Source organism: Coregonus lavaretus (assembly GCF_964263955.1).
Source record: "Coregonus lavaretus genome assembly, chromosome: 16".
Classification (NCBI taxonomy): domain Eukaryota; kingdom Metazoa; phylum Chordata; class Actinopteri; order Salmoniformes; family Salmonidae; genus Coregonus; species Coregonus lavaretus.
Window position 1 is genome coordinate 29,946,313 of NC_140003.1, and position 14,151 is coordinate 29,960,463.

At 41.6% G+C, this 14,151-nt stretch overlaps 1 pseudogene across 1 annotated transcript in view; it reads left to right on the forward strand.

Moving 5' to 3' along the window:
* Window positions 1-8,642: 8,642 nt before the first annotated feature.
* The window catches only part of LOC311143285 (guanylate-binding protein 3-like), a 6,992-nt pseudogene continuing 1,483 nt past the window's right edge, over window positions 8,643-14,151 (forward strand). Inside the window, exons 1-6 of the transcript in view lie at window positions 8,643-8,787; window positions 11,049-11,295; window positions 12,120-12,352; window positions 12,471-12,739; window positions 12,848-13,060; window positions 13,370-13,472. The product of the transcript in view is annotated as a guanylate-binding protein 3-like (transcript). The remainder of the gene's footprint in view (window positions 8,788-11,048; window positions 11,296-12,119; window positions 12,353-12,470; window positions 12,740-12,847; window positions 13,061-13,369; window positions 13,473-14,151) is intronic.

Sequence of the window (14,151 nt, forward strand, 5' to 3'; positions counted from 1 at the left end):
ATTTTGGCCCATTCCTCCTGACAGAGCTGGTGTAACTGAGTCAAGTTTGTAGGCCTCCTTGCTCGCACACGCTTTTTCAGTTCTGCCCACACATTTTCTATAGGATTGAGGTCAGGGCTTTGTGATGGCCACTCCAATACCTTGACTTTGTTGTCCTTAAGCCATTTTGCCACAACTTTGGAAGTATGCTTGGGGTCATTGTCCATTTGGAAGACCCATTTGTGACCAAGCTTTAACTTCCTGACTGATGTCTTGAGATGTTGCTTCAATATATCCACATCATTTTCCTTCCTCATGATGCCATCTATTTTGTGAAGGGCACCAGTCCCTCCTGCAGCAAAACACCCCCACAGCATGATGCTGCCACCCCCGTGCTTCACGGTTGGGATGGTGTTCTTCGGCTTGCAAGCCTTCCCCTTTTTCCTCCAAACATAACAATGGTCATTATGGCCAAACAGTTATATTTTTGTTTCATCAGACTAGAGGACATTTCTCCAGAAAGTACGATCTTTGTCCCCATATGCAGTTGCAAACCGTAGTCTGGCTTTTTTATGGCGGTTTTGGAGCAGTGGCTTCTTCCTTGCTGAGTGGCCATTCAGGTTATGTCGATATAGGACTTGTTTTATTGTGGATATAGATACTTTTGTACCTGTTTCCTCCAGCATCTTCACAAGGTCCTTTGCTGTTGTTCTGGGATTGATTTGCACTTTTCGCACCAAAGTACGTTAATCTCTAGGAGACAGAACGCGTCTCCTTCCTGAGCGGTATGACGGCTGCGTGGTCCCATGGTGTTTATACTTGCGTACTATTGTTTGTACCGATGAACATGGTACCTTCAGGCGTTTGGAAATTGCTCCCAAGGATGAACCAGACTTGTGGAGGTCTACAATATTTTTTCTGAGGTCTTGGCTGATTTCTTTAGATTTTCCCATGATGTCAAGCAGAGGCACTGAGTTTGACGGTAGGCCTTGAAATACATCCACAGGTACACCTCCAATTGACTCAAATGATGTCAATTAGCCTATCAGAAGCTTCTAAGCCATGACATCATTTTCTGGAATTGTCACGCCCTGACTCTGGGGACTCTTATTTGTTGAGTCACGGTGTGACTTTCTATGTTGTGATGTTCTATGTTGTATTTTCTAGGTTTAGATCTAGTACGTCTAGATCTATGTTGGCCGGTGTGGTTCCCAATCAGAGGCAGCTGTCGCTCGTTGTCTCTGATTGGGGTCCATACTTAGGCAGCCTATTGGCACTAGGGGGTTGTGGGATCTTGTTCCGTGTTAGGTATGTTGTTTGTGTACCTTGGAGTTCACGTTTCGTTTCTTGTTTTGTCGTTGTGTTTATAAGTCTAATAAACATGTATGCATATCATGCTGCGCCTTGGTCTGACCCGTTCATGAACGAACGTGACAGGAATTTTCCAAGCTGTTTAAAGGCACAGTCAACTTAGTGTATGTAAACTTCTGACCCACTGGAATTGTGATACAGTGAATTATAAGTGAAATAATCTGTCTGTAAACAATTGTTGGAAAAATGACTTGTGTCATGTACAAAGTAGATGTCCTAACCGACTTGCCAAAACTATAGTTTGTTAACAAGAAATGTGTGAAGTGGTTGAAAAACGAGTTTTAATGACGCCAACCTAAGTGTATGTAAACTTCCGACTTCAACTGTACATGCGGGTAGGGATAAATGTGTATTGTCATTTGGAGTTTAGCACACTGATTTGGCAGATTTGAGTTATATATATTTTATATCTATTATATCACCTTCTGCTCTCTGCTCAGCTTCAGGGGTGGAGTGCCAAGGGAAGCCAGCTTGGATTTGGTGTCTCTCCAGTCAAATCGCTTTGAGAGCATACATCATTAACAGAAACAACGTGAATTGTTGCATCTCGTTGTGTTGTTGTCCCTTTCCTTAATTAGCCATGGATGGAGATAGGGATTTGGACTTGTGTTTTTACTTAATTCTCTGTACTGGCTGATTATAACGGCGATTCTGATCCAACCACTAATTGATACATTGTTGTGCCCCTGGCCTGAGAGGATAGAAGTTGAATATGTACAGTAGCTAGATGTAGAAGGCTAATGTTAACTAGCTAACGTTGCCCGTGAATGGAAGTTAGGCTAGCGAGCAAGCATTTTAGCCAGGTAGCCTAGGACAACTACAAATAAAAGAGTGTACTGTATGACAGAGTGATAGACCATTTCGTTAACATGAAAGTGAGGAGGATGGCATTGGCGTTTCTCTACAAATAGGGTGAGTCAACATGTTTTTCTACTTGCACAAACGCGCTCGCACGCTGTTATAATGACTTGTGATTCAAGATTCATTAATGTATGTAAACTCCTAAGCTGCATGTAGGAGAGGGGACAAGGACACGCCATGTGTTATAGAGGTCACTGGTAAATGATAGAGGGTCGGTGTGCAAAGATAGATTGGGGGCCACTTGTGATAATCTTAGAAGGTGTACGTGATGGAATGGCCTGGCTAGGGTGACACACAATACCAAGTATGTGGATGCTATTGTGGTAGATGTTGGAAGAAGTAGATCAGAAGGGCATTATATAAACTGAGAGATTTTCTATGGAAGTCATTCATATGACAAGAGGCTACGTCCGTACCGCCTGTCATTGAATCCATTATTGTAACCATTAAATAATGACTGAATCAACTCCAAATATGAGTGTCGACTACTGTCTTGCATCATGAACTTCTCGATACTAGAAACTCATCATAACACACGCACATGCGCGCAAACAGAAATCAGAACCATGGACAGCCACATCATATTTAGCTTATGTTGATTGGACTAAATTGTTTTTGATATATTGTAGTTGTCACTGTATTAGACTAAGCAGAGGTGATTTGATGATGTTGAAATGTTGATATGGTGCTGGAATAGTGGAGGCAGCTCCAGTTTTCTTTGCAACTTGAGCTAACTCTGTGGTTCTAAATCAATAGTTGTTTAGTGGTCCGAAAATGTGGTCCATGCTGTAGGTCATGTAACTTGTCTGTTACATGCAATATGCATCGTGGACTTCACAGGACAGAGGTTGCTATCTGGTTTTGTGATAAATCAAATCAAATTTTATTTGCCACATGCGCCGAATACAACAGGTGTAGACATTACCGTGAAATGCTTACTTACAGCCCTTAACCAACAATGCATGTATTTTTTACTAAAAAAGTAAAATAAAACAACAACAACAAAAAAGTGTTGAGAAAAAAAGAGCAGAAGTAAAATAAAATAACATTAGGGAGGCTATATACAGGGGGGTACCGGTGCAGAGTCAATGTGTGGGGGCACCGGCTAGTTGAGGTAGTTAGGTAGTTGAGGTAATATGTACATGTGGGTAGAGTTAACGTGACTATGCATCAATAATTAACAGAGTAGCAGCAGCGTAAAAAGATGGGGTGGGGGTGGGAGGGCAGTGCAAATAGACCTGGTAGCCATGATTAGCTGTTCAGGAGACTTATGGCTTGGGGGTAGAAGCTGTTGAGAAGCCTTTTGGACCTAGACTTGGCGCTCCGGTACCGCTTGCTGTGCGGTAGCAGAGAGAACAGTCTATGACTAGGGTGGCTGGAGTCTTTGACAATTTTGAGGGCCTTCCTCTGACACCGCCTGGTATAGAGGTCCTGGATGGCAGGAAGCTTGGCCCCAGTGATGTACTGGGCCGTACGCACTACCCTCTGTAGTGCCTTGCGGTCGGGGGCCAAGCAGTTCCCATACCAGGCGGTGATGCAAACAGTCAGGATGCTCTCGATGGTGCAGCTGTAGAACGTTTTGAGGATCTGAGGACCCATGCCAAATCTTTTCAGTCTCCTGAGGTGGAATAGGCTTTGTCATGCCCTCTTCACGACTGTCTTGGTGTGTTTGGACCATGATAGTTTGTTGGGGATGTGGACACCAAGGAACTTGAAGCTCTCAACCTGTTCCACTACAGCCCCGTCGATGAGAATGGGGGCGTGCTCAGTCCTCTTTTTTTTCCTGTAGTCCACAATCATCTCCTTTGTCTTGGTCACGTTGAGGGAGAGGTTGTTATCCTGGCACCACACGGCCAGGTCTCTGACCTCTTCCCTATAGGCTGTCTCATCGTTGTCGGTGATCAGGCCTATCACTGTTGTGTCGTCGGTAAACTTAATGATGGTGTTGGAGTCGTGCCTGGCCATGCAGTCATGGGTGAACAGGGAGTACAGGAGGGGACTGAGCACGCACCCCTGAGGGGCCCCCGTGTTGAGGATCAGCGTGGCAGATGTGTTGTTACCTACCCTTACCACCTGGGGGCGGCCCGTCAGGAAGTCCAGGATCCAGTTGCAGAGGGAGGTGTTTAGTCCCAGGATCCTTAGCTTAGTGATGAGCTTTGAGGGCACTATGGTGTTGAACGCTCAGCTGTAGTCAATGAATAGCATTCTCACATAGGTGTTTCTCTTGTCCAGGTGGGAAAGGACAGTGTGGAATGCAATAGAGATTGCATCATCTGTGGATCTGTTAGGGCGGTATGCAAATTGGAGTGGGTCTAGGGTTTCTGGGATAATGGTGTTGATGTGAGCCATGACCAGCCTTTCAAAGCATTTCATGGCTACAGACGTCAGTGCTACGGGTCGGTAGTCATTTAGGCAGGTTATCTTAGTGTCCTTGGGCACGGGGACTATGGTGGTCTGCTTGAAACATGTTGGTATTACAGACTCAGTCAGGGACACTTGCCAGTTGGTCAGCACATGCTCGGAGTACACGTCCTGGTAATCCGTCTGGCCCTGCGGCTACGGAGAGCGTGATCACATAGTCATCCAGAACAGCTGGTGCTCTCATGCATGCTTCAGTGTTGCTTGCCTCAAAGCGAGCATAGAGGTGGTTTAGCTCGTCTGGTAGGCTTGTGTCACTGGGCAGCTCGCGGCTGTGCTTCCCTTTGTAGTCTGTAATAGTTTTCAAGCCCTGCCACATCCGACGAGCGTCAGAGCCGGTGTAGTACGATTCAATCTTAGTTCTGTATTGACTCTTTGCCTGTTTGATGGTTCGTCGGAGGGCATAGCGGGATTTCTTATAAGCGTCCGGGTTAGAGTCCCACTCCTTGAAAGCAGCAGCTCTACCCTTTAGCTCAGTGCGGATGTTGCCTGTAATCCATGGCTTCTGGTTGGGGTATGTACGTACTGTCACTGTGGGGACGACGTCATCGATGCACTTATTGATGAAGCCAGTGACTGATGTGGTGTACTCCTCAATGCTATCTGAAGAATCCCAGAACATGTTCCAGTCTGTGCTAGCAAAACATTCCTGTAGCTTAGCATCTGCGTCATCTGACCACTTTTTTATTAACCGAGTCACTGGTGCTTCCTGCTTTAGTTTTAGCTTATAAGCAGGAATCAGGAGGATAGAGTTATGGTCAGATTTGCCAAATGGAGGGCGAGGGAGAGCTTTGTATACGTCTCTGTGTGTGGAGTAAAGGTGGTCTAGAGTTTTTTTTACTCTGGTTGCACATTTAACATGCTGGTAGAAATGAGGTAGAATGGATTTAAGTTTCCCTGCATTAAAGTCCCCGGCCACTAGGAGCGCTGCCTCTGTATGAGCGTTTTCCTGTTTACTTATGGCCTTATACAGCTCATTGAGTGCAATCTTAATGCCAGCATTGGTTTGTGGTGGTAAATAGACAGCTATGAAAAATATAGATGAAAACTCTCTTGGTAAATAGTGTGGTCTACAGCTTATCATAAGATACTCTACCTCAGGCGAGCAAAACCTCGAGATTTCCTTAGTAGTTGATTTTGTGCACCAGCTGTTGTTTACAAATATACACAGACCGCCGCCCCTTGTCTTACCGGAGTCTGCCGTTCTATCCTGCCGATGTAGCGTATATCCCGTCAGCTGTATGTTGTCCATGTCGTTGTTCAGCCACGACTCGGTGAAACATAAGATATTAGTTTTTAATGTCCCGTTGGTAGGATAACCGTAATCGTAGGTCATCTAATTTATTTTCAAATGATTGAACATTGACTAATAGGATTGATGGAAGAGGCAGTTTATTCGCTCGCCGTCGGATCCTTACAAGGCACCCCGACCTACGTCCACGATATCTCCGTCTCTTTCTCCTGCGAATTACAGGGATTTGGGCCTTGTCGGGTGTCTGTAGGATATCCTTCGCGTCCGACTCGTTGAAGAAAAAAATCTTCGTCCAATACGAGGTGAGTAATCGCTGTCCTGATATCCAGAAGCTCTTTTTGGTTATAAGAGACGATGGCAGAAACATTATGTACAGAATATATTACAAATAACGCAAAAAAAACACACACAATAGTACAATTGGTTAGAGGGCTGTAAAACGGCAGCCATCTTCTCCGGCGCCATCTCAACCACACAAAGGTGTGGTTGAATTATTCTGCCACTGTCTTCTTATTGTCTCTGCCTTAAGGCCTATATATCACAAGGCATATGAATTAACAGCAAATAATGCAATTATCATGACACATACAGTGTAGGTTGTAATATGGCTTTTTTGGGTGGGGGGGGGGGGCTTCCCCAGTGATTTTACCCACGCACTGTTACTGGACAGAGGTGGGATTTAAATATGCAACAACTATCATGGGTTGCTATTATGACTAGGATAATGCCTTTGGCTGCTAACAATGAAATAAAGTTGAAAGAAAATCAATAGAACAGGAGAAAGCATGTGAGTAAGTCTAATTGCCTCCACATTTCTATGGTGGGATTTTGGCTATAGGCTACTTTCAAGTAAGGTAAGACATGCTTCATAATATTAAGTAAAACGTCCAGGTTTCAAACAATTAAGGAAAAAATAAAAAATATAGAGATGCTAATGATAGGCCTAACCATCTTCTGGTAGATGGAAAGACTTTCCCAGAAACCTTATCTGCTAAATGTTAACTAGTTACAAAGTTGCCTATTCCTACCTGTCAGAATGATATCATGATTATTTGCATCAATCCAGTAGCCATTTATTTTGCAAACTCCATCTCATGTGCTACAGAAACACTGCTAACCAAACAACAGTGCTAGATGCCTGCACACTTGAATTAAAGGGTAACTACATTGAAAAATCTACATTTCTTTGATTTTTCCCAGACCTCAAAAGTGGTCTCCTGATGTGGTTTAAGTATTGTTATGGACTTAGATCATACAATTGTGTTGTTTTAGGAAAAATCTGAAACCTGTGATTTTTTTTTACATTGATCTGTTTCAATGGTAGGCCTACGATTAGCCTACTTCCACAGTATAGCTTGGATTGGCCTGATTGTGAAAGACCAATATGGGATTTATTATTTTAGGTCATTCAGTGTATGCCACTGTTTCTCATACAACTTTTCACACAGGGTACCTTTCCTTTGCTGGGAGGGGCGTTTTGATTTTTTTGGGGGAAATTAGAGTATACCCACTTCTCCAGGCACCACTACACCACTGACACTAATTAACTGCAAATTTCATGTTATAAAAATATTTGTCTATTTGTATTTCATCAGCGTAGATTAAGACCGGATCTAGTATTTTTCATACAACAGTCAATTTACAAATCAATAGTAAATAGCGCCTAGCCAAAATTTTGAAGCGCAAGAGAGCTTAAATCTCGAGATGCTGTGCAGTCAGTGCGCTTGTTGTTCGGTCTGTGGTTTGCGTTTGGATGGCAGAAGACTTCGGTGATACTGAAACTGAAAGTGTTTCTCTCATGTTTTAAATTAGGCTTCCGAGAAAACATGTCCCTTCTCTGCGCACTGCAGTGAAGACACCTGTTCCTACGGGAAGAATAGCCCAATAATTTGGATCAAATAATGAAATGCATACAATTGAACATTTCTATTTCTTCTATTTTCAAAGATTGTATTTATTAATTAAAAAGTCGGGTGCATTAAATCAATCTCTTATTTGACTGGTGAAAATAAGTGAAGAGAAATATAGCCTAAAAGGCAACTTTAACTTTTTGTATCTGCAGCCTTCCTCTGCCATTTATTTACACGAACTGGCTGGCTGTGGGAGAGGACTTGACACAGAACCCCAAGACTGCTGTTTATGTAAGTAAAGACGATCAAATCATATTTTTTTCATTGCAGGGAAACACAATGAGATGTTTTTAAACACATTGTTTTATTAAATTGATGCTGAGATTCAATAATATTATATATGCAGCCCAAACACATTTTAGTTTAGGCTAATTTAAGAGGAATCGAGGATGAATTTACACCAATCGTATTCACCTGAACATTATATTGAATCATTCATTTTATTATAGATGTATTATTCATATTTATTAGAGTTTCTGCACGTGATCATCTTGTGAATCCACTTGACCATGGATTCCCCACTGTGCCTGGTCGAAACCCAGACGGCCAGCTTCGTGTAGTCCCTGGGGCCATCAAGTACCTGATGGGACTGAAGCAGCGCGTCGTGGTGGTGGCGGTACCGCACCGGCAAGTGAGACAGACTGACTGATGATGAGAGACGAATAGGTCTGTCTTAACAAACTGGTTTGGACATCATATGTGCCTTAATAGTTAATACCCAGTTTATTGAAAATATTTTTGCGTCAGTACATTTGTTTAAATAATATATATTATTAAATGTTTTATTTTCTTAAAATGGTCTTCGAAATATTGATTTAGGTTTTGCCCTGGGAGCCAGCATCCAATCAAAAACTAAGGGCATCTGGATGTGGTGTCTGCCTCATCCTGAAAAAAGAGATGACACCCTGGTGCTGCTGGATACAGAGGGGCTGGGGGATGTGAAGGTGAGAATTCAAAGTTCACACTCTTTACAATCCACATTAATAAGCAAGCACAGTAAACAAATATCTAAACAAACATGTTTTAAACCCTCTAAGCTGGGGGGGGGGGGTCATACCAAGGATCATTTAGCTATTTGATTTTGAATTTTAGTACATTCCATCAGAAAGTATTGATACCCCTTGACTTATTCTACATTTTGTTGTGTTACAGCCTGAATTCAAAGTGAAAACGTGTTTTAAGAAATCTTTGCAAATATATTGAAAATGAAATATAGAAATATCTAATTTACATAAGTATTCACAACTCTGAGTCAATACTTTGTAGAAGCACCATTGGCAGTGATTACAGCTGTGAGTCTTTCTGGGTAAGTCTCTAAGAGCTTTGCACACCTGGATTGTACAATATTTCCACATTATCCTTAAAAAAATTATTCAAGCTCTGTCAAGTTGTTTGTTGATCATTGTTAGACAGCCATTTTCAAGTCTTGCCATAGATTTTCAAGCTGATTTAAGTCAAAACTGTAATTGCAGTTTAACTTTAGTGCCTTATGCAAACAGGATGCATGTTTTGGAATATTTTTTATTCTGTACAGGGTTCCTTCTGTTCACTCTGTCATTAGGTTAGTATTGTGGAGTAACTACAATGTTGTTGATCCATCCTCAGTTTTCTCCTACCACAGCCATTAAACTCTGTACCAGTTGTAAAGTCACCATTGGCCTCATGGTGAAATCCTTGAGCCATTTCCTTCCTCTCCGGAAACTGAGTTAGGAAGGAGGCCTGTATCTTTGTTGTGACTGGGTGTATTGATACACCATCCAAAGTGTAATTACCTGGGACGGAAGGTAGCTTAGTGGTTAAGAGCATTGTGCCAGTAACCAAAAGGTCACTGGTTCTATTCCCCGAGCCGACTAGGTGAAAAATCTGTCCCCTTGAGCAAGGCACTTAACCCCAATTTTAAGTCGCTCTGGTTAAGAGCGTCTGCTAAAATGACTAAAATGTAATTATTAACTTCACCATGCTCAAAGGGATATTCAATATGTGTTTTGTTTTATTTTTACCCATCTACCAATAGGTGCCCTTCTTGCGAGGCATTGAAAAACTTCCCTGGTCTTTCTGCTTGAATCTGTGTTTGAAATTCACTGCTCGACTGAGGGACCTTAAAGATAATTGTATGTGTGGGGTACAGAGATGAGGTAATCATTCAAAAACAATGTTAAACGCTATTATTGCACACAGTGAGTCCATGCAACTTATGTGACTTAAGCACATTTTTACTCCTGAACTTATTTACACTTGCCATAACAAAGGGGTTGAATACTTATTGACTCAAGACATTTCAGCTTTTCATTTTTTATGAATTTGTAAAAATCTCTAAAAACATAATTACACTTTGACATTATTGGGTATTGTGTGTAGGCCAGTGACATAACATCTCAATTTAAATTCAGGCTGTAACAACAAAATGTGGAAAGAGTCAAGGGGTGTGAATACTTTCTGAAGGCACTGTATAACAAAAAAATGAATACATGTTATGGATGAAACATTGAATTTGGCCTTACTGCTATTGGCCCATAGAAACACATTGAATAACAGATTCATACATGGAAAAACAGTAAAAAAAAAATATCAAAAGGAAGTTTGTTCTGAAGTCTCTCTCCTATATCTGAGGTATACACTACCTGTCAAAAGTTTGGACACACCTACTCATTCAGGGGTTTTTCTTTATTTGTACTATTTTATACATTGTAGTATAATAGTGAAGACATCAAAACTATGAAATTACACATATGGAATCATGTAGTAACCAAAGAAGTGTTAAACCAATCTAAATATATTTTATATTTGAGATTCTTCAAATAGCTACCCTTTGCCTTGATGACAGCTTTGCACGCTGTATATTATTTTTTGGACACATATTTAACCTCTTTTTTTAGGCACTAAACTACTTCCATATTGCCTTCAGAAAGTATTCATACCCCTTGACTTATTCTACATTTTGTGTTACAGCCCGAATTCAGAATGTATAATATAATTTTTCTCACCCATTTACACACAATACCCCATAATGACAAAGTGAAAACATATTTTTAGAAATGTTTTCCAATATATTGAAAATAAAATACATAAATATCTAATTTACATAACTCTTCACACCCCTGAGTCAATACTTTGTAGAAGCACCATTGGTAGCTATTACATCTGTGTGTCTTTCTGGGTAAGTCTCTAAGAGCTTTCCACACCTGGATTGTGCAACATTTGCCCATTATTCTTTTCAAAACTCTTCAAACACATGCATTTTTTTAACCTTTAGATAGCATTTATCTTGTGTCAGTCAATCCTCAACCGGCCCTACAGATATGTGACGGAGCTGACAGAGCGGATCAAGGTGAAGTCTTCTAGTGCACCTTCATCCTCAGATGATGAGGAGGAAGGAGTGGGGCCCCAGTTTGTTCTTCCCTAATTTTGTGTGGGCCATCAGAGATTTCACTCTACTACTCGAGATCGACGGCAGAAACGTCACCGAAGACGACTATCTGGAACATTCCCTGGAACTCAAAAAAGGTGACACTAACACTAGCCACCACCCCTATGATCAACAGTGCACAATGGCTCTCCAAAGAATAGTGTACCATGAATGATTATATAGTTGCAATAATCATTCTCACAAAGAGCAAATCAAATCTTATTTGTCACATGCGCCGAATACAACTGGTGTAGACCTTACCGTGAAATGCTTACTTACAAGCCCTTAACCAACAATGCAGTTCAAGAAATAGAGTTAAGAAAATATTTACTAAATGAAAAGTAACAATAAAATAACAATTACGAGGCTATATACAGGGGTTACCGGTACAGAGTCAATGTGCGGGGTACAGCAGTGTAAAAAGAAAAGGGGGGGGGGTGTCAGTGTAAATAGTCCGGGTGGCCATTTGACTAATTGTTCAGCAGTCTTATAGCTTGGGGGTGGAAGCTGTTAAGGAGCCTTTTGGACCTAGACTTGGCGCTCCGGTACCGCTTGCCGTGCGGTAGCAGAGAGAACAGTCTATGACTTGGGTGACTGGAGTCTTTGACAATTTTTTGGGCTTTCCTCTGATGGGTTGAAAAGAAGATTGATATTTGCTCTGAGTGTTGCTAAATTACATATTGTAGCATTACACTCATAATCAAACAGACTTATAAACCAAGTGACTCAATTACTTTATCCGGTTTGTTTATTGGTCATACAGTATTCTGCTATATCTTATATGTCTAAGGGCCGGTCCCCCAGACACAGATTAGGCCTACTCCTGGACTAAAAAGCATTTTCAATGGACAATCTCTTTTTTGGGGGGTCCAGAACAAGGCCTAATCTGTGTCTGGGAAACTGGTTATAAAATTCTAGTCATGTGAGGGTAAGAAGAACCTGATGTACAACCTCCCATGAGAGTGCATCCAGAACAACTTCCCCTCGCGCAAGTGCTTTGCATTCCCCACCCCTACAACTCCTGACAACATGCCCCGCCTGGACTCCATGGACGAGGCTGACCTCTGTGGAAACTTCCGAGGTCGCAGATATGCTTCATTTCCCAGGTGACCAGTATGAAAACTGTCAAACGGGGCCACGAAGTAACCGGGAGAAATAAATCAAATATCTGCAGATTCTGCACAGACGCACATTTTCTCGTTGAATGTAGCCAGTTATTTTACCACCAAATGTATACATTTATATTTTTCCGCCACCTCTTATCTGAATCCAGTGCTGGGCCACTTGGTCAACACCTATGTGGAGACCATAGCCAAAGGCGCTGTGCCCTGTCTGGAGAATGCGGTGCTGGCCATGGCTCAAATTGAGAACGAAGCTGCTGTGGATGAGGGCCTGGCGGTGTATCAGAGGGGCATGGAGGAGGTGAAGGCCTTATTCCCTGTGGACATGGGTCAGATTTCAGCTCATCACCTCCGCTCAGACCACCAGGCCACGCAGCGATCCTTCAAAGATGAAAATTGGGATTTCTTGAAAGCTCTAGCGGTAAGGGTCATTATTTAAGATCTGTGCCTAGTACGAACACTGAGTTCTTAACTCTTTCAAGGACCACTTTTTCCAAATGCTTCCCTAAAAATGTCTTGACTCTTGCAGGAGGCCACTGCAAAAGACTACACTGACCTTCTCATCCAGAATGAGGAGGTCTCAGAGAAGAAATGTAAGGCCCTTCTGGAGAAGCTGTCTGCTCCGATGGCCCAGAAGATTATAGGTGGGATCTACGCCACACCAGGAGGCTATGAGCTTTACTGCAATCACCATGACAACATGGTGGCACAGTACCGGGCCGAGCACAACAAAGGAGTTAGGGTAAGACCTTCAGGCTGAGTTCTTGCTAGGGCTGAATGAAAGTGTTTTCCTTTAGGGATGTCACAAACAAAAAAAATCTATATTAAAACACAGGAGCTGTTCTTATCTTTCAGGCCGATCTACTTAGTTTCAAAGTTGTAGATGGGTTGCTATTCTTTATATCAGACTTGTTACTGTTATGATTCACATTAGCTGCAATAATGTATCTTTAGGCATGTTTAGCATCATACCAGAAACACATCTAACTGGTTTTAGATTGCCATCAAACAATGATAAAACATGTAGCCTTGGGGGGGGTGTTTTCTGCAGACTAAGGAGATTCTGGAGCAGTTCCTGAGGGAGAAGAGTCTAGAGAAGAATTCCATCCTGCAAGCTGACAAAAAACTGACCGAAAATGAGAAAAACATCCACGGTAAATCCAAAATAAGGCATGGGATGTTATTTAGTTGAATTCTGGTTGAAGTGAATTCTCACAATAAATTGGGTCAACATATACTGAACAAAAATATAAAACACAACATGTGTTGGTCCCATGTTCCATGAGCTGAAATAAAATATGTTTCTAAACATTTCTACATTAATGTGGATGCTACCATGACTACAGATAATCCTGAATGAATCGTGAATAATGATTAGTGAGAAAGTTAAGATGCACAAATATCATACTCCCAAGGCATGCTAATCTCTCACCATTACAATAACATGGGAGGTTATATTTGTGCTGTAACTAACTTTCTCACTCATCCTTATTCAGGATTCATTCAGGATTATCCGTAATCATGGTAGCATTAAGATTAATGTAGAAGGGTATAGAAACACATTCTATTTTTATTTACAATAAAAGTGACTCCAAAATAACAATACATTATTTATTTCTATTGGACACAAAATAATCTGAAACACAACCAAAACAAATAGCAAATGCATCCAACAAATTTGTAGAGTCACAAGCTTGATGCAGTCATTCATGCTATGACTATGGGACCAAATACTTACATTTTACTACTTTAATACACATAAGTGAATGTTCCAATAATTTTGGTCCCCTAAAATGGGGGGGACTGTGTACAAAAAGTGCTGTAATTTCTAAA